The sequence below is a fragment of the Staurois parvus genome, unplaced genomic scaffold, assembly GCF_062004578.1.
Source record: "Staurois parvus isolate SC_StPar_1 unplaced genomic scaffold, SC_StPar_1.0 ptg000051l, whole genome shotgun sequence".
NCBI classification, from domain to species: domain Eukaryota; kingdom Metazoa; phylum Chordata; class Amphibia; order Anura; family Ranidae; genus Staurois; species Staurois parvus.
In genome coordinates, this window is record NW_028317847.1 from 2,398,680 (window position 1) to 2,423,693 (window position 25,014).

The window sequence follows — 25,014 nt, forward strand, 5'->3', positions numbered from 1 at the left end:
CGGTTTCAGCAACGTGTGGGCAGCGAGGTACCGGAGGAGCAGGCAGAGAATGGTCAGGGTCACGAGCCGGGTTCAGCAAGGTGTGGGCAGCGAGATACCGGAGGAGCAGGCAGAGAATGGTCAGGGTCACGAGCTGGGTTCAGCAAGGTGTGGGCAGCGAGATACCGGAGGATCAGGCAGAGAATGGTCAGGTCAAGCCAGGGGTCATGCAGGAGACAATCAGCAGGGTCAGGATCAAGCAGAGGTCGGCAACAGGAAACTTCACAAATCAGATGACAGGAACAGGACAATAAGACTAAACGGCAATCACACATACCTCCTGTCCTGTTTAAATAGCGCGTCCTGCGCTGTCATTGGTGCCAGGCGCCTGTCCACGATCGCGAGTGCGCATGCGCGGCCGTCGCCGCTGCCACGATCGCCCAGGGCCCGCTGGCTAGAGCGTGTCGGTGTTCTGTGCATGCGCCACCCGGCGTAACGCGGCAGAACACCCGACCCCTGCCAATAGGTGAATACGGCTGCGATATTTACAAGTCGAAGATGAAACAGTCTGCTGGACATATAATTGGATGTCTCCCGCACAAGAAAACGCCGACCAGGTATGAGGTGGGATTTTTGTTATTTTTCACCTTCGGTCGCTTGTGCTTCTTCTTTCGCTGGAATAAATTGTGTAGATTAAAGCAGGTGCTATCACTAGGAGATGCGCCGCTGGGATGGCCAGTCGGTTGGTCAGTCCCAGAACTAATGTCATCGCTTGGTGGTTGGATGATGTCACTGATTGATGACATGGTAGAATATCTCTTAGGAATGATGTCATGCGTTGATGGGACGGCATCATCAACCTGTGGAATGACGTCACTCATTGATGAGAACATTTTGCCGTGCCTGAACTCTGTGTTTGGCCTGCGCCTCTTCATTGGCCGGCATAAATCCCGTAGGTGAGCACGCATGTCATCCCTGGGAGGTGGGACGCTGGGAATGGGAAAGTCGGTCTCTTCCATAGCATTGTCCACATTTTCACTTGTTGATGAAAGGATGTAGCCATGTCTGAACTCCTTGGTTGGCCTGCGCCTCTTCAATGGCCGGCTTAAATCCCGTAGGTGAGCACGGATGTCATCCCTGGGAGGTGGGACGCTGGGAATGGGAAAGTCAGTCTCTTCCATAGCACTGTCCACACTTTCACTTGTTGATGGGAAGATGTTAATGTGCCAGAGCCGCTTGTTTTGCTCGCTCCTCCTCATTTCCCGGAGTAAAACCTTCATGTGAAAACAGACGTTATTCCTAGGAGGTGTGGGGATGGGAGTACGAAAGTCAGCCTGGTCCATAGTGCTGTCTGTTGTTAGATTGATGTCAATCGTCAGTGGGTTGATGTTGCTTTTCGTTGGTTGGATCCATTGGTGAAATGGCTTGAAATATTTTAGGAACAGTACCAGCAGCAAGATGATAAGCCCCAACAAGCATTCTGATCGGTGCTCAGCAACAGTATTTATAAGCATGGGTAGCACTGTGTTCCCTAAGGCTGCCCACCCATTGGACCAGACTGACTGGAGCCCAGCAACCATCCATTGGTAGCAGTCAGTGGCATTTTTAAGCATGGGCAGAACTGTGTTCTCTGAGGTTGGCCCCTCGCTGTACCAGACATGGAGTAGTAGATAAAAGAATTCAATCAGCTCCAGGATCTTCAAATATTGAGCTAATACTGTGGCCAGGTGATTCCTGCGCAGGATGTACCTCAGAATGAGAACACTTATCAGGACTGTCCCCTTGTACCAGAATGGAGTGGTGGCCAGTAGTGAAAACCAACTGATGGGTCCTGGGGACTCGTTTTCCAGTTCTCTGACCTTTTCCTGCTCCAGTTCTTCCATCATCTTCATGGTCCCCTCCTCCTCCATGCGTATATCTGGGGAGTCTTTGATGAAATATCGGTGTTCCTCCATAATCTTCATGCTCCCCCCCTCCATATGGATATCTGGGGAGTTTTTGATGAAATTTCTTCGTTCCTCCATAATCTTCATATCATTGTCCTTGTCCATGCCGGTCTTTGTGGAGTCTTTGATGTCCTTTCTGTGTACTCCAAAAGGGAGCAACAGAATACCAATCACGGCAAAGATTCTGCACATTTTTTTTTTTTTTTTAGAAATACAGAAATCAGCAGTTACTGATCGCTGTGGATCGCTGGATATAAATGGAAAGTCGATTCCAATCGCTGTAGATTGAGTGCAATGAGATACAAAGCAATCAGTCACAGGAGCTCTGTAAGGAAGCAGCTGTCTCTGGTGAGAGAAAACAGCAACTGAGGACTCAGCCTGTGCACAGTGCAAAGTCACAGTGAGGGAGGTCATGTGACCACAGTGAGGGGGGCGGAGTTTATGTGTGACCAATCAGCAGCCTCTGTTCAGCCTGCTTTGCTCTGATTGGCTCATCTGGGGGTGTTTATGTGTGACCAATCAGCAGACTCTGTTCAGCCTGCTTTGCTCTGATTGGCTCATCTGGGGTGTTTATGTGTGACCAATCAACAGCCTCTGTTCAGCCTGCTTTACTCTGATTGGCTCATCTGGGATCCAGCCCAGGCGGCATTGGATTGGATCCTATTATATAACATTGATAACATTTCCCTGTATTAATAATATAGACGCCTCTGTTTATATTCATACAATGTTATTATAATGTCATTTTATTTATTTTACTGTATTAATAGGATTCTAATGATTGATATTAATTGTAATATAAACAATAATGGGTGTAATATTAATAATCCCAATAATTATAATACAATCAAGCTGTTCTGTGTATTTGGATGACATAAATCTCCTGGCCATTCTCTGTGCTGACATTTCCCTGATGTAATGCACACAGGAGCCGCTAGAGGGCAGCAACACTCAGCTCCTCCTGTAGTGTCCCATCACCATGGATTTCCTCCTGGAAGACCCATCACCATGGAGACCAGGCAGGAAGTGATGGTGTGTCCCAGTACTGGGGGGGAGGGGAGGGGAAGGTGAAGTGTTGGGAGGAGGGAGACACTGGGGGGAGAGGGGGGGAGGGGGAGCACGCATTATTATCAATAACAAGATCTGTAATCATCTCATTACTATATAATAATAATGCTGCATTATAGGGGGTGTGATAATCACTACTGACCCCTCCCCCCCATCACTACTGACCCCTCCCCCCCATCACCGCTATACCCCTCCCCTATAACCACTATAACCACTATCAATAGTTGTGAAGGGGGGGCCATTGTCACACCACCAACATGGCAGGTAAGTGGGCAGCACCCGTTCCTCAGAGTTGATGGATTATTCTTTTTTCCGGTATTTGTATTTAGGGCCAACAATTGACTCTGATGGGGACACAGATATGAGGAGACTCTGATGGGGACACAGATATGAGGGGACTCTGATGGAGACACAGATATGGGGGGACTCTGATGGGGACACAGATATGAGGAGACTCTGATGGGGACACAGATATGAGGGGACTCTGATGGGGACACAGATATGAGGGGACTCTGATGGGGACACAGATATGGGGGGACTCTGATGGGGACACAGATATGGGGGGACTCTGATGGGGACACAGATATGAGGGGACTCTGATGGAGACACAGATATGGGGGGACTCTGATGAGGACACAGATATGAGGGGACTCTGATGGGGACAAAGATATGAGGGGACTCTGATGGGGACACAGATATGAGGGGACTCTGATGGGGACACAGATATGAGGGGACTTTGATGGGGACCTAGATATAAAGGGGGGTCCTGAGGAGGTAAGTGGTGACTATATTGGGGACTCTGACATAAGGGGGGACTCTGATTTTATGCATGTATAAATATGGGACTTTCGGCCCCCGTACTGGAAAGTTTGGCCCCCCCGGCCTAGAACATACCAGAGAAGGGGTGGAGTTCTCCACCTACTGGCTGGAATGGAGAACACAGAACAATGCGATCCATCTGCAGGAAGTCTGCTATTGGAGCGTGTGTAATGAAATCTGTCCAATCGCACGACACATTCCCTTCATTGGTTTTGGTTTGTTATTGATCCCACCAGTAATATATCCTCCACATTGGATTTGTCTCGGCCTTTTCCCCTGGGGGACTCCGATCATCTAGGAGGGGAGGCAGCCATGTTGGAGATTGCGTTGGCCGGGAATTGAACCCGGGTCAGCTGCTGGAAAAGCAGCCATGCTAACCACTACACCACCAACGCGAGGTTCCATGTCTTCTGATGGCGAAGGTCTCCTCCGTGCCTCCGACCCACCAATCCCAACCCTTCTCTCCATTGTATATACAGATATGATGGGGGAGGGGGGGCACCCCAATATAGAGAGAACATTGTATATACAGATATGATGGGGGAGGGGGGGCACCCCAATATAGAGAGAACATTGTATATACAGATATGATGGGGGAGGGGGGGCACCCCAATATAGAGAGAACATTGTATATACAGATATGATGGGGGGGCACCCCAATATAGAGAGAACATTGTATATACAGATATGATGGGGGAGGGGTGACACCCCAATATAGAGAGCACATTGTATATACAGATATGATGGGGGAGGGGTGACACCCCAATATAGAGAGCACATTGTATATACAGATATGGTGGGGGAGGGGTGACACCCCAATATAGAGAGAACATTGTATATATGTCTTCTGATGGTGAACGTCTCTTTGGTGCCTTCAGCCAGGTGCGATGTAACACACACGTCATCCCGCAATTCTCATGCGTCTTGCCATGCGACAATTGCAGCAACATCACACTGCATTTGGGGCGCCATGTTGATGGAGAACGTCTCTTTGGTGCCTCTTCAGACATCTCCATAAAGGACGTCACTGGCAGGAAGGGTTCTCATTGGCCCCAGCAGAAAAGGAAGACTTTGAAGACTCCTCCTGCCTCTAAAGCCAATCAGAGTTCCTTTCTTTTCTCCCAAGCTTCATCCTCAAAGACCAGACCTAAGCCAGGGGCCCAGTTCAGTCACAAACCTGGGGCCCCTAATCCCCAAACCTTCAGACTAGTCCTATTAAACCTCCTGAAGGGAAGCCCCCATTTCCTAAAGTGGGGGGACGTCTGTTGGCCTTTGGGGTCACCTGGTCAGCAGACATCTCAGAAGCTCAGGTAAGAGATGTGGTGTCCAGAGGCTACAGGCTAGAGTTCATCTCCCAGCCCCCACCCCGCTTCGTGTTGTCCAACCTACCGGTGTCCCCGCAGGGACTAGCGGTCCTCCATGCTGCTCCTGCAGATCTGCTGACCCAAGGAGATCTCCCCATTGTACCAAGATACCCATTGTATACAGATATGATGGGGGAGGGGGGGTACCCCAATATAGAGAGAACATTGTATATACAGATATGATGGGGGAGGGGGGGGCACCCCAATATAGAGAGAACATTGTATATACAGATATGATGGGGGGGTGGTTACACCCCAATATAGAGAGAACATTGTATATACAGATATGATGGGGAGGGCACCCCAATATAGAGAGAACATTGTATATACAGATATGATGGGGGAAGGGGGGCACCCCAATATAGAGAGAACATTGTATATACAGATATGATGGGGGGGGTGGTTACACCCCAATATAGAGAGAACATTGTATATACAGATATGATGGGGGGGGGCACCCCAATATAGAGAGAACATTGTATATACAGATATGATGGGGGGGGGGGTTACACCCCAATATAGAGAGAACATTGTATGTACAGATATGATGGGGGAGGGGTGACACAACAATATAGAGAGAACATTGTATATACAGATATGATGGGGGAGGGAGGACACCCCAATATAGAGAGAACATTGTATATACAGATATGGTGGGGGAGGGGTGACACCTCAATATAGAGAGAACATTGTATATACAGATATGATGGGGGAGGGGTGACACCCCAATATAGAGAGAACATTGTATATACAGATATGATGGGGGAGGGGTGACACCTCAATATAGAGAGAACATTGTATATACAGATATGATGGGGGAGGGGTGACACCCCAATATAGAGAGAACATTGTATATACAGATATGATGGGGGAGGGGTGACACCCCAATATAGAGAGAACATTGTATATACAGATATGGTGGGGGAGGGGTGACACCCCAATATAGAGAGAACATTGTATATATGTCTTCTGATGGTGAACGTCTCTTTGGTGCCTTCAGCCAGGTGCGATGTAACACACACGTCTTCCCGCAATTCTCATGCGTCTTGCCATGCGACAATTGCAGCAACATCACACTGCATTTGGGGCGCCATGTTGATGGAGAACGTCTCTTTGGTGCCTCTTCAGACATCTCCATAAAGGACGTCACTGGCAGGAAGGGTTCTCATTGGCCCCAGCAGAAAAGGAAGACTTTGAAGACTCCTCCTGCCTCTAAAGCCAATCAGAGTTCCTTTCTTTTCTCCCAAGCTTCATCCTCAAAGACCAGACCTAAGCCAGGGGCCCAGTTCAGTCACAAACCTGGGGCCCCTAATCCCCAAACCTTCAGACTAGTCCTATTAAACCTCCTGAAGGGAAGCCCCCATTTCCTAAAGTGGGGGGACGTCTGTTGGCCTTTGGGGTCACCTGGTCAGCAGACATCTCAGAAGCTCAGGTAAGAGACGTGGTGTCCAGAGGCTACAGGCTAGAGTTCATCTCCCAGCCCCCACCCCGCTTCGTGTTGTCCAACCTACCGGTGTCCCCGCAGGGACTAGCGGTCCTCCATGCTGCTCCTGCAGATCTGCTGACCCAAGGAGATCTCCCCATTGTACCAACAGCAGAATGGTTTCCGGGTTTTTACTCCAACCGTTTCCTTGTTCTAAAGCCTCAAGGAGGGCATAGGCTGCATTCACTCGGGGGATTAGGGGGCATACAGGGGATTCCTGCGGCTGGGATCACTGTGAACAGTGGGGGATGGGAAGTCTGTACAAAGCAATGACAGGCTGAGCCGGGACCATTCCCATGTATCCGCACATCCATCGATCATCTGTGGTCAGGGAAGGATGAGCGATCCTGGCCCTAACCGTAGATGACCGATGGATGTGCGGATACATGGGAATGGTCGCGGCTCCTGTCAGCCTGTCATTGCTTTGTACAGACTTCCCACCCCCCACTGTTCACAGTGATCCCATCCGCAGGAATCCGCTGTATGCCCCTAATCCCCCGAGTGAATGCAGCCTATGTCCTCCTTGAGCTCGGGTTCACACCAATGCGGTGCGGGAAACGCTGCGAATTCTGTGCGTTTCCCGCACCGCATTGCAATCGCATCACGTTCATGCGATCTGGTGCTGGAGTCAGTAATAAATTATTGACACCCGAAACAGATGGCAAGACGCGATGTGATTGCCAGAAATCACATGACATGGGTGAGAAGACCCATGCTATGTGATTCAGGGGCGGATCTAAAGACAGTCCTGCACCTTTGTGGTGCGGATGCGATGTGATTTGAGCCATAGAAAGTGTATGTCCCAAATCGCAGCGCACAGACATTTGCATGGAATGCGCAGAGGAATGCGGTGTGATTCCTGTGCGGATTCCATGCAGTGTCCCGCACCACATAGTGTGAACCGGCTGGGAGGCTTTAGAACAGGGAAAAGGTTGGAGTAAGGCCCCGGTCACAGGGAGCGTACTAATCCGTACAGCCGTGGGGGGCCGTGTTTACTTGCAGGGGATGTACCGGTGTTCATGCATCCCTGTGCAGGCAGGTTCATTGATGTCAATTGGGATGCAGCGGCTGCATGGATACAGACACTGCACCCAATCTAACATCTGTGCGAGTGAACAGCTCTGAACACAGTGTGCGTTCAGGGCCATGCATCCATACGGATGTCAGATTGGGATCAGCATCTGTGTCCATGTTACCACTACGTCCCAACTGACATCAATGGAACTGCCTGCACAGGGATGCATGAACACCGGTACATCCCCTGCAAATAAACACGGCCCTCCACGGCGGTACAGATTGATATGTCCCCTGTGAATGTGGCCTAAAAACCCGGGAACTATTCTGCTGTTGGTACAATGGGGAGATCTCCTTGGGTCAGCAGATCTGCAGGAGCAGCATGGAGGACCGCTAGTCCCTGCGGGGACACCGGCAGGTTGGACAAAACGAAACGGGGTGGGGGCAGGGAGATGAACTCTAGCCTGTAGCCCCTGGACACCACGTCTCTTACCTGAGCTTCTGAGATGTCTGCTGACCAGGTGACCCCAAAGGCCAACAGACGTCCCCCCACTTTAGAAAGTAGGGAAATCCCTTCAGGATGTTTAATAGGACTAGTCTGAAGGTTTGGGGATTAGGGGCCCCAGGCTTGTGACTGAGCTGGGCCCCTGGCTTAGGTCTGGCCTTAGAGGCTTAAGCCTGGGAGAAAAGAAAGGAACTCTGATTGGCTTCAGAGGCAGGAGGAGTCTTCAAAGTCTTCCTTTTCTGCTGGGGCCAATGAGAACCCTTCCTGCCAGTGACGTCCTCTAAGGAGATGTCTCAAGAGGCACCAAAGAGACGTTGACCATCAACATGGCGCCCCGAATGCAGTGTGATGTTGCTGCAATTGTCGCATGGCAAGACGCATGAGAATTGCGGGAAAACGTGTTTGTTACATCGCACCTGGCTGAAGGCTGAAATTTTGTCCCTGAGTTTCTTTGGTGCGACAAACGCTTGAATAGGCGACACGCAGAAATGTGTACGAATATCTGTGTATCCAATGTTCTCTCTGAGTCTTCTGGCCGGCCTCTTCGGTTGGCCCGCGCTTCTTCTTTAGCCGCAATACATTCTATAGGTGTCAGACACCGCCTGCCGGTATCTCTAGCAACCCACAGTGCGGGGTTCCTCAGCACGCAGGGTCTAAGTCCCAATCTGCTTATGCACCAGGGCCCCTGATGGTGGGGATGGACTTGGAGCAGACCGAGACCAGGGCGCGACCCCTGAGTACGTCCAGCAGTGGTAGAGAGTACCGTCAGAGGTGTTGCGGGAAATAGAGCCTGACGTGAAGAGGCTGGTAGGCCTGGCAGCAGGGACTGATCAATGCGGGATGGATGGATGAACAGTCAGCGTAACGTAAGGCGTAGTCAGGCAGGCCGGGTCAGCAACATGCTGGCAGCGAGGTACCGGAGGAGCAGGCAGAGAATGGTCAGGGTCACGAGCCGGGTTCAGCAACGTGTGGGCAGCGAGCTACCGGAGGAGCAGGCAGAGAATGGTCAGGGTCACGAGCCGGGTTCAGCAACATGTGGGCAGCGAGGTACCGGAGGAGCAGGCAGAGAATGGTCAGGGTCACGAGGCGGTTTCAGCAACGTGCTGGCAGCGAGGTACCGGAGGAGCAGGCAGAGAATGGTCAGGGTCACGAGCCGGGTTCAGCAAGGTGTGGGCAGCGAGATACCGGAAGAGCAGGCAGAGAATGGTCAGGGTCACGAGGCGGGTTCAGCAACGTGTGGGCAGCGAGGTACCGGAGGAGCAGGCAGAGAATGGTCAGGGTCACGAGCCGGGTTCAGCAACGTGTGGGCAGCGAGATACCAGAGGATCAGGCAGAGAATGGTCAGGTCAAGCCAGGGGTCATGCAGGAGACAATCGGCAGGGTCAGGATCAAGCAGAGGTCGGCAACAGGAAACTTCACAAATCAGATGACAGGAACAGGACAATAAGACTAAACGGCAATTACACATACCTCCTGTCCTGTTTAAATAGCGCGTCCTGCGCTGTCATTGGTGCCAGGCGCCTGTCCACGATCGCGAGTGCGCATGCGCGGCCGTCGCCGCTGCCACGATCGCCCAGGGCCCGCTGGCTAGAGCGTGTCGGTGTTCTGTGCATGCGCCACCCGGCGTAACGCGGCAGAACACCCGACCCCTGACAATAGGTGAATACGGCTGCGATATTTACAAGTCGAAGATGAAACAGTCTGCTGGACATATAATTGGATGTCTCCCGCACAAGAAAACGCCGACCAGGTATGAGGTGGGATTTTTGTTATTTTTCACCTTAGGTCGCTTGTGCTTCTTCTTTCGCTGGAATAAATTGTGTAGATTAAAGCAGGTGCTATCACTAGGAGATGCGCCGCTGGGATGGCCAGTCGGTTGGTCAGTCCCAGAACTAATGTCATCGCTTGGTGGTTGGATGATGTCACTGATTGATGACATGGTAGAATATCTCTTAGGAATGATGTCATGCGTTGATGGGACGGCATCATCAACCTGTGGAATGACGTCACTCATTGATGAGAACATTTTGCCGTGCCTGAACTCTGTGGTTGGCCTGCGCCTCTTCATTGGCCGGCATAAATCCCGTAGGTGAGCACGCATGTCATCCCTGGGAGGTGGGACGCTGGGAATGGGAAAGTCGGTCTCTTCCATAGCACTGTCCACATTTTCACTTGTTGATGAAAGGATGTAGCCATGTCTGAACTCCTTGGTTGGCCTGCGCCTCTTCAATGGCCGGCTTAAATCCCGTAGGTGAGCACGGATGTCATCCCTGGGAGGTGGGACGCTGGGAATGGGAAAGTCAGTCTCTTCCATAGCACTGTCCACACTTTCACTTGTTGATGGGAAGATGTTAATGTGCCAGAGCCGCTTGTTTTGCTCGCTCCTCCTCATTTCCCGGAGTAAAACCTTCATGTGAAAACGGACGTTATTCCTAGGAGGTGTGGGGATGGGAGTACGAAAGTCAGCCTGGTCCATAGTGCTGTCTGTTGTTAGATTGATGTCAATCGTCAGTGGGTTGATGTTGCTTTTCGTTGGTTGGATCCATTGGTGAAATGGCTTGAAATATTTTAGGAACAGTACCAGCAGCAAGATGATAAGCCCCAACAAGCATTCTGATCGGTGCTCAGCAACAGTATTTATAAGCATGGGTAGCACTGTGTTCCCTAAGGCTGCCCACCCATTGGACCAGACTGACTGGAGCCCAGCAACCATCCATTGGTAGCAGTCAGTGGCATTTTTAAGCATGGGCAGAACTGTGTTCTCTGAGGTTGGCCCCTCGCTGTACCAGACATGGAGTAGTAGATAAAAGAATTCAATCAGCTCCAGGATCTTCAAATATTGAGCTAATACTGTGGCCAGGTGATTCCTGCGCAGGATGTACCTCAGAATGAGAACACTTATCAGGACTGTCCCCTTGTACCAGAATGGAGTGGTGGCCAGTAGTGAAAACCAACTGATGGGTCCTGGGGACTCGTTTTCCAGTTCTCTGACCTTTTCCTGCTCCAGTTCTTCCATCATCTTCATGGTCCCCTCCTCCTCCATGCGTATATCTGGGGAGTCTTTGATGAAATATCGGTGTTCCTCCATAATCTTCATGCTCCCCCCCTCCATATGGATATCTGGGGAGTTTTTGATGAAATTTCTTCGTTCCTCCATAATCTTCATATCATTGTCCTTGTCCATGCCGGTCTTTGTGGAGTCTTTGATGTCCTTTCTGTGTACTCCAAAAGGGAGCAACAGAATACCAATCACGGCAAAGATTCTGCACATTTTTTTTTTTTTTTTAGAAATACAGAAATCAGCAGTTACTGATCGCTGTGGATCGCTGGATATAAATGGAAAGTCGATTCCAATCGCTGTAGATTGAGTGCAATGAGATACAAAGCAATCAGTCACAGGAGCTCTGTAAGGAAGCAGCTGTCTCTGGTGAGAGAAAACAGCAACTGAGGACTCAGCCTGTGCACAGTGCAAAGTCACAGTGAGGGAGGTCATGTGACCACAGTGAGGGGGGCGGAGTTTATGTGTGACCAATCAGCAGCCTCTGTTCAGCCTGCTTTGCTCTGATTGGCTCATCTGGGGGTGTTTATGTGTGACCAATCAGCAGACTCTGTTCAGCCTGCTTTGCTCTGATTGGCTCATCTGGGGTGTTTATGTGTGACCAATCAACAGCCTCTGTTCAGCCTGCTTTACTCTGATTGGCTCATCTGGGATCCAGCCCAGGCGGCATTGGATTGGATCCTATTATATAACATTGATAACATTTCCCTGTATTAATAATATAGACGCCTCTGTTTATATTCATACAATGTTATTATAATGTCATTTTATTTATTTTACTGTATTAATAGGATTCTAATGATTGATATTAATTGTAATATAAACAATAATGGGTGTAATATTAATAATCCCAATAATTATAATACAATCAAGCTGTTCTGTGTATTTGGATGACATAAATCTCCTGGCCATTCTCTGTGCTGACATTTCCCTGATGTAATGCACACAGGAGCCGCTAGAGGGCAGCAACACTCAGCTCCTCCTGTAGTGTCCCATCACCATGGATTTCCTCCTGGAAGACCCATCACCATGGAGACCAGGCAGGAAGTGATGGTGTGTCCCAGTACTGGGGGGGAGGGGAGGGGAAGGTGAAGTGTTGGGAGGAGGGAGACACTGGGGGGAGAGGGGGGGAGGGGGAGGGGGAGCACGCATTATTATCAATAACAAGATCTGTAATCATCTCATTACTATATAATAATAATGCTGCATTATAGGGGGTGTGATAATCACTACTGACCCCTCCCCCCATCACTACTGACCCCTCCCCCCATCACTACTGACCCCTCCCCCCCATCACCGCTATACCCCTCCCCTATAACCACTATCAATAGTTGTGAAGGGGGGGCCATTGTCACACCACCAACATGGCAGGTAAGTGGGCAGCACCCGTTCCTCAGAGTTGATGGATTATTCTTTTTTCCGGTATTTGTATTTAGGGCCAACAATTGACTCTGATGGGGACACAGATATGAGGAGACTCTGATGGGGACACAGATATGAGGGGACTCTGATGGGGACACAGATATGAGGGGACTCTGATGGGGACACAGATATGGGGGGACTCTGATGGGGACACAGATATGAGGGGACTCTGATGGAGACACAGATATGGGGGGACTCTGATGGGGACACAGATATGAGGGGACTCTGATGAGGACCCAGATATGAGGGGACTCTGATGGGGACAAAGATATGAGGGGACTCTGATGGGGACACAGATATGAGGGGACTCTGATGGGGACACAGATATGAGGGGACTTTGATGGGGACCTAGATATAAAGGGGGGTCCTGAGGAGGTAAGTGGTGACTATATTGGGGACTCTGACATAAGGGGGGACTCTGATTTTATGCATGTATAAATATGGGACTTTCGGCCCCCGTACTGGAAAGTTTGGCCCCCCCGGCCTAGAACATACCAGAGAAGGGGTGGAGTTCTCCACCTACTGGCTGGAATGGAGAACACAGAACAATGCGATCCATCTGCAGGAAGTCTGCTATTGGAGCGTGTGTAATGAAATCTGTCCAATCACACGACACATTCCCTTCATTGGTTTTGGTTTGTTATTGATCCCACCAGTAATATATCCTCCACATTGGATTTGTATCGGCCTTTTCCCCTGGGGGACTCCGATCATCTAGGAGGGGAGGCAGCCATGTTGGAGATTGTGTTGGCCGGGAATTGAACCCGGGTCAGCTGCTGGAAAAGCAGCCATGCTAACCACTACACCACCAACGCGAGGTTCCATGTCTTCTGATGGCGAAGGTCTCCTCCGTGCCTCCGACCCACCAATCCCAACCCTTCTCTCCATTGTATATACAGATATGATGGGGGAGGGGGGGCACCCCAATATAGAGAGAACATTGTATATACAGATATGATGGGGGAGGGGGGGCACCCCAATATAGAGAGAACATTGTATATACAGATATGATGGGGGAGGGGGGGCACCCCAATATAGAGAGAACATTGTATATACAGATATGATGGGGGGGGGGGGTTACACCCCAATATAGAGAGAACATTGTATATACAGATATGATGGGGGGGCACCCCAATATAGAGAGAACATTGTATATACAGATATGATGGGGGAGGGGTGACACCCCAATATAGAGAGAACATTGTATATATGTCTTCTGATGGTGAACGTCTCTTTGGTGCCTTCAGCCAGGTGCGATGTAACACACACGTCATCCCGCAATTCTCATGCGTCTTGCCATGCGACAATTGCAGCAACATCACACTGCATTTGGGGCGCCATGTTGATGGAGAACGTCTCTTTGGTGCCTCTTCAGACATCTCCATAAAGGACGTCACTGGCAGGAAGGGTTCTCATTGGCCCCAGCAGAAAAGGAAGACTTTGAAGACTCCTCCTGCCTCTAAAGCCAATCAGAGTTCCTTTCTTTTCTCCCAAGCTTCATCCTCAAAGACCAGACCTAAGCCAGGGGCCCAGTTCAGTCACAAACCTGGGGCCCCTAATCCCCAAACCTTCAGACTAGTCCTATTAAACCTCCTGAAGGGAAGCCCCCATTTCCTAAAGTGGGGGGACGTCTGTTGGCCTTTGGGGTCACCTGGTCAGCAGACATCTCAGAAGCTCAGGTAAGAGACGTGGTGTCCAGAGGCTACAGGCTAGACTTCATCTCCCAGCCCCCACCCCGCTTTGTGTTGTCCAACCTACCGGTGTCCCCGCAGGGACTAGCGGTCCTCCATGCTGCTCCTGCAGATCTGCTGACCCAAGGAGATCTCCCCATTGTACCAAGATACCCATTGTATACAGATATGATGGGGGAGGGGGGGTACCCCAATATAGAGAGAACATTGTATACACAGATATGATGGGGGAGGGGGGCACCCCAATATAGAGAGAACATTGTATATACAGATATGATGGGGGAGGGGGGGCACCCCAATATAGAGAGAACATTGTATATACAGATATGATGGGGGGGTGGTTACACCCCAATATAGAGAGAACATTGTATATACAGATATGATGGGGGGGTGGTTACACCCCAATATAGAGAGAACATTGTATATACAGATATGATGGGGGGGGCACCCCAATATAGAGAGAACATTGTATATACAGATATGATGGGGGGGGGGTTACACCCCAATATAGAGAGAACATTGTATGTACAGATATGATGGGGGAGGGAGGACACCCCAATATAGAGAGAACATTGTATATACAGATATGATGGGGGAGGGGTGACACCTCAATATAGAGAGAACATTGTATATACAGATATGATGGGGGAGGGGTGACACCTCAATATAGAGAGAACATTGTATATACAGATATGATGAGGGAGGGGTGACACCCCAATATAGAGAGAACATTGTATATACAGATATGATGGGGGAGGGGTGACACCCCAATATAGAGAGAACATTGTATATACAGATATGATGGGGGAGGGGTGACACCTCAATATAGAGAGAACATTGTATATACAGATATGATGAGGGAGGGGTGACACCCCAATATAGAGAGAACATTGTATATACAGATATGATGGGGGAGGGGTGACACCCCAATATAGAGAGAACATTGTATATACAGATATGATGGGGGAGGGGTGACACCCCAATATAGAGAGAACATTGTATATATGTCTTCTGATGGTGAACGTCTCTTTGGTGCCTTCAGCCAGGTGCGATGTAACACACACGTCTTCCCGCAATTCTCATGCGTCTTGCCATGCGACAATTGCAGCAACATCACACTGCATTTGGGGCGCCATGTTGATGGAGAACGTCTCTTTGGTGCCTCTTCAGACATCTCCATAAAGGACGTCACTGGCAGGAAGGGTTCTCATTGGCCCCAGCAGAAAAGGAAGACTTTGAAGACTCCTCCTGCCTCTAAAGCCAATCAGAGTTCCTTTCTTTTCTCCCAAGCTTCATCCTCAAAGACCAGACCTAAGCCAGGGGCCCAGTTCAGTCACAAACCTGGGGCCCCTAATCCCCAAACCTTCAGACTAGTCCTATTAAACCTCCTGAAGGGAAGCCCCCATTTCCTAAAGTGGGGGGACGTCTGTTGGCCTTTGGGGTCACCTGGTCAGCAGACATCTCAGAAGCTCAGGTAAGAGACGTGGTGTCCAGAGGCTACAGGCTAGAGTTCATCTCCCAGCCCCCACCCCGCTTCGTGTTTTCCAACCTACCGGTGTCCCCGCAGGGACTAGCGGTCCTCCATGCTGCTCCTGCAGATCTGCTGACCCAAGGAGATCTCCCCATTGTACCAACAGCAGAATGGTTTCCGGGTTTTTTACTCCAACCGTTTCCTTGTTCTAAAGCCTCAAGGAGGGCATAGGCTGCATTCACTCGGGGGATTAGGGGGCATACAGGGGATTCCTGCGGCTGGGATCACTGTGAACAGTGGGGGATGGGAAGTCTGTACAAAGCAATGACAGGCTGAGCCGGGACCATTCCCATGTATCCGCACATCCATCGATCATCTGTGGTCAGGGAAGGATGAGCGATCCTGGCCCTAACCGTAGATGACCGATGGATGTGCGGATACATGGGAATGGTCGCGGCTCCTGTCAGCCTGTCATTGCTTTGTACAGACTTCCCACCCCCCACTGTTCACAGTGATCCCATCCGCAGGAATCCGCTGTATGCCCCTAATCCCCCGAGTGAATGCAGCCTATGTCCTCCTTGAGCTCGGGTTCACACCAATGCGGTGCGGGAAACGCTGCGAAGTCTGTGCGTTTCCCGCACCGCATTGCAATCGCATCACGTTCATGCGATCTGGTGCGGGAGTCAGTAATAAATTATTGACACCCGAAACAGATGGCAAGACGCGATGTGATTGCCAGAAATCACATGACATGGGTGAGAAGACCCATGCTATGTGATTCAGGGGCGGATCTAAAGACAGTCCTGCACCTTTGTGGTGCGGATGCGATGTGATTTGAGCCATAGAAAGTGTATGGCCCAAATCGCAGCGCACAGACATTTGCATGGAATGCGCAGAGGAATGCGGTGTGATTCCTGTGCGGATTCCATGCAGTGTCCCGCACCACATAGTGTGAACCGGCTGGGAGGCTTTAGAACAGGGAAAAGGTTGGAGTAAGGCCCCGGTCACAGGGAGCGTACTAATCCGTACAGCCGTGGGGGGCCGTGTTTACTTGCAGGGGATGTACCGGTGTTCATGCATCCCTGTGCAGGCAGGTTCATTGATGTCAATTGGGATGCAGCGGCTGCATGGATACAGACACTGCTCCCAATCTAACATCTGTGCGGGTGAACAGCTCTGAACACAGTGTGCGTTCAGGGCCATGCATCCATACGGATGTCAGATTGGGATCAGCATCTGTGTCCATGTTACCACTACGTCCCAACTGACATCAATGGAACTGCCTGCACAGGGATGCATGAACACCGGTACATCCCCTGCAAATAAACACGGCCCTCCACGGCGGTACAGGTTGGTATGTCCCCTGTGAATGTGGCCTAAAAACCCGGGAACTATTCTGCTGTTGGTACAATGGGGAGATCTCCTTGGGTCAGCAGATCTGCAGGAGCAGCATGGAGGACCGCTAGTCCCTGCGGGGACACCGGCAGGTTGGACAAAACGAAACGGGGTGGGGGCAGGGAGATGAACTCTAGCCTGTAGCCCCTGGACACCACGTCTCTTACCTGAGCTTCTGAGATGTCTGCTGACCAGGTGACCCCAAAAACCAACAGACGTCCCCCCACTTTAGAAAGTAGGGAAATCCCTTCAGGATGTTTAATAGGACTAGTCTGAAGGTTTGGGGATTAGGGGCCCCAGGCTTGTGACTGAGCTGGGCCCCTGGCTTAGGTCTGGCCTTAGAGGCTTAAGCCTGGGAGAAAAGAAAGGAACACTGATTGGCTTCAGAGGCAGGAGGAGTCTTCAAAGTCTTCCTTTTCTGCTGGGGCCAATGAGAACCCTTCCTGCCAGTGACGTCCTCTATGGAGATGTCTCAAGAGGCACCAAAGAGACGTTGACCATCAACATGGCGCCCCGAATGCAGTGTGATGTTGCTGCAATTGTCGCATGGCAAGACGCATGAGAATTGCGGGAAAACGTGTTTGTTACATCGCACCTGGCTGAAGGCTGAAATTTTGTCCCTGAGTTTCTTTGGTGCGACAAACGCTTGAATAGGCGACACGCAGAAATGTGTACGAATATCTGTGTATCCAATGTTCTCTCTGAGTCTTCTGGCCGGCCTCTTCGGTTGGCCCGCGCTTCTTCTTTAGCCGCAATACATTCTATAGGTGTCAGACACCGCCTGCCGGTATCTCTAGCAACCCACAGTGCGGGGTTCCTCAGCACGCAGGGTCTAAGTCCCAATCTGCTTATGCACCAGGGCCCCTGATGGTGGGGATGGACTTGGAGCAGACCGAGACCAGGGCGCGACCCCTGAGTACGTCCAGCAGTGGTAGAGAGTACCGTCAGAGGTGTTGCGGGAAATAGAGCCTGACGTGAAGAGGCTGGTAGGCCTGGCAGCAGGGACTGATCAATGCGGGATGGATGGATGGACAGTCAGCGTAACGTAAGGCGTAGTCAGGCAGGCCGGGTCAGCAACATGCTGGCAGCGAGGTACCGGAGGAGCAGGCAGAGAATGGTCAGGGTCACGAGCCGGGTTCAGCAACGTGTGGGCAGCGAGGTACCGGAGGAGCAGGCAGAGAATGGTCAGGGTCACGAGCCGGGTTCAGCAACATGTGGGCAGCGAGGTACCGGAGGAGCAGGCAGAGAATGGTCAGGGTCACGAGCCGGGTCAGCAACGTGCTGGCAGCGAGGTACCGGAGGAGCAGGCAGAGAATGGTCAGGGTCACGAGGCGGTTTCAGCAACGTGTGGGCAGCGAGGTACCGGAGGAGCAGGCAGAGAATGGTCAGGGTCACGAGCCGGGTTCAGCAAGGTGTGGGCAGCGAGATACCGGAGGAGCAGGCAGAGAATGGTCAGGTCAAGCCAGGGGTCATGCAGGAGACAATCAGCAGGGTCAGGATCAAGCAGAGGTCGGCAACAGGAAACTTCACAAATCAGATGACAGGAACAGGACAATAAGACTAAACGGCAATTACACATACCTCCTGTCCTGTTTAAATAGCGCGTCCTGCGCTGTCATTGGTGCCAGGCGCCTGTCCACGATCGCGAGTGCGCATGCGCGGCCGTCGCCGCTGCCACGATCGCCCAGGGCCCGCTGGCTAGAGCGTGTCGGTGTTCTGTGCATGCGCCACCCGGCGTAACGCGGCAGAACACCCGACCCCTGACAATAGGTGAATACGGCTGCGATATTTACAAGTCGAAGATGAAACAGTCTGCTGGACATATAATTGGATGTCTCCCGCACAAGAAAACGCCGACCAGGTATGAGGTGGGATTTTTGTTATTTTTCACCTTCGGTCGCTTGTGCTTCTTCTTTCGCTGGAATAAATTGTGTAGATTAAAGCAGGTGCTATCACTAGGAGATGCGCCGCTGGGATGGCCAGTCGGTTGGTCAGTCCCAGAACTAATGTCATCGCTTGGTGGTTGGATGATGTCACTGATTGATGACATGGTAGAATATCTCTTAGGAATGATGTCATGCGTTGATGGGACGGCATCATCAACCTGTGGAATGACGTCACTCATTGATGAGAACATTTTGCCGTGCCTGAACTCTGTGGTTGGCCTGCGCCTCTTCATTGGCCGGCATAAATCCCGTAGGTGAGCACGCATGTCATCCCTGGGAGGTGGGACGCTGGGAATGGGAAAGTCGGTCTCTTCCATAGCATTGTCCACATTTTCACTTGTTGATGAAAGGATGTAGCCATGTCTGAACTCCTTGGTTGGCCTGCGCCTCTTCAATGGCCGGCTTAAATCCCGTAGGTGAGCACGGATGTCATCCCTGGGAGGTGGGACGCTGGGAATGGGAAAGTCAGTCTCTTCCATAGCACTGTCCACACTTTCACTTGTTGATGGGAAGATGTTAATGTGCCAGAGCCGCTTGTTTTGCTCGCTCCTCCTCATTTCCCGGAGTAAAACCTTCATGTGAAAACGGACGTTATTCCTAGGAGGTGTGGGGATGGGAGTACGAAAGTCAGCCTGGTCCATAGTGCTGTCTGTTGTTAGATTGATGTCAATCGTCAGTGGGTTGATGTTGCTTTTCGTTGGTTGGATCCATTGGTGAAATGGCTTGAAATATTTTAGGAACAGTACCAGCAGCAAGATGATAAGCCCCAACAAGCATTCTGATCGGTGCTCAGCAACAGTATTTATAAGCATGGGTAGCACTGTGTTCCCTAAGGCTGCCCACCCATTGGACCAGACTGACTGGAGCCCAGCAACCATCCATTGGTAGCAGTCAGTGGCATTTTTAAGCATGGGCAGAACTGTGTTCTCTGAGGTTGGCCCCTCGCTGTACCAGACATGGAGTAGTAGATAAAAGAATTCAATCAGCTCCAGGATCTTCAAATATTGAGTTAATACTGTGGCCAGGTGATTCCTGCGCAGGATGTACCTCAGAATGAGAACACTTATCAGGACTGTCCCCTTGTACCAGAATGGAGTGGTGGCCAGTAGTGAAAACCAACTGATGGGTCCTGGGGACTCGTTTTCCAGTTCTCTGACCTTTTCCTGCTCCAGTTCTTCCATCATCTTCATGGTCCCCTCCTCCTCCATGCGTATATCTGGGGAGTCTTTGATGAAATATCGGTGTTCCTCCATAATCTTCATGCTCCCCCCCTCCATATGGATATCTGGGGAGTTTTTGATGAAATTTCTTCGTTCCTCCATAATCTTCATATCATTGTCCTTGTCCATGCCGGTCTTTGTGGAGTCTTTGATGTCCTTTCTGTGTACTCCAAAAGGGAGCAACAGAATACCAATCACGGCAAAGATTCTGCACATTTTTTTTTTTTTTTTTAGAAATACAGAAATCAGCAGTTACTGATCGCTGTGGATCGCTGGATATAAATGGAAAGTCGATTCCAATCGCTGTAGATTGAGTGCAATGAGATACAAAGCAATCAGTCGCAGGAGCTCTGTAAGGAAGCAGCTGTCTCTGGTGAGAGAAAACAGCAACTGAGGACTCAGCCTGTGCACAGTGCAAAGTCACAGTGAGGGAGGTCATGTGACCACAGTGAGGGGGGCGGAGTTTATGTGTGACCAATCAGCAGCCTCTGTTCAGCCTTCTTTGCTCTGATTGGCTCATCTGGGGGTGTTTATGTGTGACCAATCAGCAGACTCTGTTCAGCCTGCTTTGCTCTGATTGGCTCATCTGGGGTGTTTATGTGTGACCAATCAGCAGCCTCTGTTCAGCCTGCTTTACTCTGATTGGCTCATCTGGGATCCAGCCCAGGCGGCATTGGATTGGATCCTATTATATAACATTGATAACATTTCCCTGTATTAATAATATAGACGCCTCTGTTTATATTCATACAATGTTATTATAATGTCATTTTATTTATTTTACTGTATTAATAGGATTGTAATGATTGATATTAATTGTAATATAAACAATAATGGGTGTAATATTAATAATCCCAATAATTATAATACAATCAAGCTGTTCTGTGTATTTGGATGACATAAATCTCCTGGCCATTCTCTGTGCTGACATTTCCCTGATGTAATGCACACAGGAGCCGCTAGAGGGCAGCAACACTCAGCTCCTCCTGTAGTGTCCCATCACCATGGATTTCCTCCTGGAAGACCCATCACCATGGAGACCAGGCAGGAAGTGATGGTGTGTCCCAGTACTGGGGGGAGGGGAAGGTGAAGTGTTGGGAGGAGGGAGACACTGGGGGGAGAGAGGGGGAGGGGGAGCACGCATTATTATCAATAACAAGATCTGTAATCATCTCATTACTATATAATAATAATGCTGCATTATAGGGGGTGTGATAATCACTACTGACCCCTCCCCCCATCACTACTGACCCCTCCCCCCATCACTACTAACCCCTCCCCCCCATCACCGCTATACCCCTCCCCTATAACCACTATCAATAGTTGTGAAGGGGGGGCCATTGTCACACCACCAACATGGCAGGTAAGTGGGCAGCACCCGTTCCTCAGAGTTGATGGATTATTCTTTTTTCCGGTATTTTTATTTAGGGCCAACAATTGACTCTGATGGGGACACAGATATGAGGAGACTCTGATGTGGACACAGATATGAGGAGACTCTGATGGGGACACAGATATGAGGGGACTCTGATGGGGACACAGATATGAGGAGACTCTGATGGGGACACAGATATGAGGGGACTCTGATGGAGACACAGATATGGGGGGACTCTGATGGGGACACAGATATGAGGGGACTCTGATGAGGACCCAGATATGAGGGGACTCTGATGGGGACAAAGATATGAGTGGACTCTGATGGGGACACAGATATGGGGGGACTCTGATGGGGACACAGATATGGGGGGACTCTGTTGGGGACACAGATATGGGGGGACTCTGATGGGGACACAGATATGAGGGGACTCTGATGGGGACAAAGATATGAGGGGACTCTGATATGAGGGGACTCTGATGGGAACACATATATGAGGGGACTTTGATGGGGACCTAGATATAAAGGGGGGTCCTGAGGAGGTAAGTGGTGACTATATTGGGGACTCTGACATAAGGGGGGACTCTGATTTTATGCATGTATAAATATGGGACTTTCGGCCCCCGTACTGGAAAGTTTGGCCCCCCCGGCCTAGAACATACCAGAGAAGGGGTGGAGTTCTCCACCTACTGGCTGGAATGGAGAACACAGAACAATGCGATCCATCTGCAGGAAGTCTGCTATTGGAGCGTGTGTAATGAAATCTGTCCAATCGCACGACACATTCCCTTCATTGGTTTTGGTTTGTTATTGATCCCACCAGTAATATATCCTCCACATTGGATTTGTCTCGGCCTTTTCCCCTGGGGGACTCCGATCATCTAGGAGGGGAGGCAGCCATGTTGGAGATTGCGTTGGCCGGGAATTGAACCCGGGTCAGCTGCTGGAAAAGCAGCCATGCTAACCACTACACCACCAACGCGAGGTTCCATGTCTTCTGATGGCGAAGGTCTCCTCCGTGCCTCCGACCCACCAATCCCAACCCTTCTCTCCATTGTATATACAGATATGATGGGGGAGGGGGGGCACCCCAATATAGAGAGAACATTGTATATACAGATATGATGGGGGAGGGGGGGCACCCCAATATAGAGAGAACATTGTATATACAGATATGATGGGGGAGGGGGGACACCCCAATATAGAGAGAACATTGTATATACAGATATGATGGGGGGGGGGGTTACACCCCAATATAGAGAGAACATTGTATATACAGATATGATGGGGGGGGGTTACACCCCAATATAGAGAGGACATTGTATATACAGATATGATGAGGGAGGGAGGACACCCCAATATAGAGAGAACATTGTATATACAGATATGATGGGGGGGGGGGGGTGACACAACAATATAGAGAGAACATTGTATATACAGATATGATGGGGGAGGGGTGACACCCCAATATAGAGAGAACATTGTATATACAGATATGATGGGGGAGGGGTGACACCTCAATATAGAGAGAACATTGTATATACAGATATGATGGGGGAGGGGGGGCACCCCAATATAGAGAGAACATTGTATATACAGATATGATGGGGGAGGGGTGACACCCCAATATAGAGAGAACATTGTATATACAGATATGATGGAGGGAGGACACCCCAATATAGAGAGAACATTGTATATACAGATATGATGGGAGGGGTGACACCCCAATATAGAGAGAACATTGTATATACAGATATGATGGGGGAGGGGTGACACCCCAATATAGAGAGAACATTGTATATACAGATATGATGGGGGAGGGGTGACACCCCAATATAGAGAGAACATTGTATATACAGATATGGTGGGGGAGGGGTGACACCCCAGTATAGAGAGAACATTGTATATACAGATATGATGGGGGAGGGGTGACACCCCAATATAGAGAGAACATTGTATATATGTCTTCTGATGGTGAACGTCTCTTTGGTGCCTTCAGCCAGGTGCGATGTAACACACACGTCTTCCCGCAATTCTCATGCGTCTTGCCATGCGACAATTGCAGCAACATCACACTGCATTTGGGGCGCCATGTTGATGGAGAACGTCTCTTTGGTGCCTCTTCAGACATCTCCATAAAGGACGTCACTGGCAGGAAGGGTTCTCATTGGTCCCAGCAGAAAAGGAAGACTTTGAAGACTCCTCCTGCCTCTAAAGCCAATCAGAGTTCCTTTCTTTTCTCCCAAGCTTCATCCTCAAAGACCAGACCTAAGCCAGGGGCCCAGTTCAGTCACAAACCTGGGGCCCCTAATCCCCAAACCTTCAGACTAGTCCTATTAAACCTCCTGAAGGGAAGCCCCCATTTCCTAAAGTGGGGGGACGTCTGTTGGCCTTTGGGGTCACCTTGTCAGCAGACATCTCAGAAGCTCAGGTAAGAGACGTGGTGTCCAGAGGCTACAGGCTAGACTTCATCTCCCAGCCCCCACCCCGCTTCGTGTTGTCCAACCTGCCGGTGTCCCCGCAGGGACTAGCGGTCCTCCATGCTGCTCCTGCAGATCTGCTGACCCAAGGAGATCTCCCCATTGTACCAACAGCAGAATGGTTTCCGGGTTTTTACTCCAACCGTTTCCTTGTTCTAAAGCCTCAAGGAGGGCATAGGCTGCATTCACTCGGGGGATTAGGGGGCATACAGGGGATTCCTGCGGCTGGGATCACTGTGAACAGTGGGGGATGGGAAGTCTGTACAAAGCAATGACAGGCTGAGCCGTGGACCATTCCCATGTATCCGCACATCCATCGATCATCTGTGGTCAGGGAAGGATGAGCGATCCTGGCCCTAACCGTAGATGACCGATGGATGTGCGGATACATGGGAATGGTCGCGGCTCCTGTCAGCCTGTCATTGCTTTGTACAGACTTCCCACCCCCCACTGTTCACAGTGATCCCATCCGCAGGAATCCGCTGTATGCCCCTAATCCCCCGAGTGAATGCAGCCTATGTCGTCCTTGAGCTCGGGTTCACACCAATGCGGTGCGGGAAACGCTGCGAATTCTGTGCGTTTCCCGCACCGCATTGCAATCGCATCACGTTCATGCGATCTGGTGCGGGAGTCAGTAATAAATTATTGACACCCGAAACAGATGGCAAGACGCGATGTGATTGCCAGAAATCACATGACATGGGTGAGAAGACCCATGCTATGTGATTCAGGGGCGGATCTAAAGACAGTCCTGCACCTTTGTGGTGTGGATGCGATG

The 25,014-nt window shown here is 50.4% G+C and overlaps 1 protein-coding gene and 3 non-coding genes across 5 annotated transcripts in view; 1 reads left to right on the forward strand and 3 right to left on the reverse strand.

Annotated features, from left to right (window-relative positions):
- Nucleotides 1-25,014, forward strand: part of RUNDC3B (RUN domain containing 3B) — a 346,416-nt gene that overhangs the window by 297,107 nt on the left and 24,295 nt on the right. The window lies entirely within an intron of this gene.
- Nucleotides 4,136-4,207, reverse strand: TRNAE-UUC (transfer RNA glutamic acid (anticodon UUC)). The gene has a single exon. It is a non-coding gene; the product is annotated as a tRNA-Glu (tRNA).
- Nucleotides 13,402-13,473, reverse strand: TRNAE-UUC (transfer RNA glutamic acid (anticodon UUC)). The gene has a single exon. It is a non-coding gene; the product is annotated as a tRNA-Glu (tRNA).
- Nucleotides 22,667-22,738, reverse strand: TRNAE-UUC (transfer RNA glutamic acid (anticodon UUC)). Its single transcript has one exon. It is a non-coding gene; the product is annotated as a tRNA-Glu (tRNA).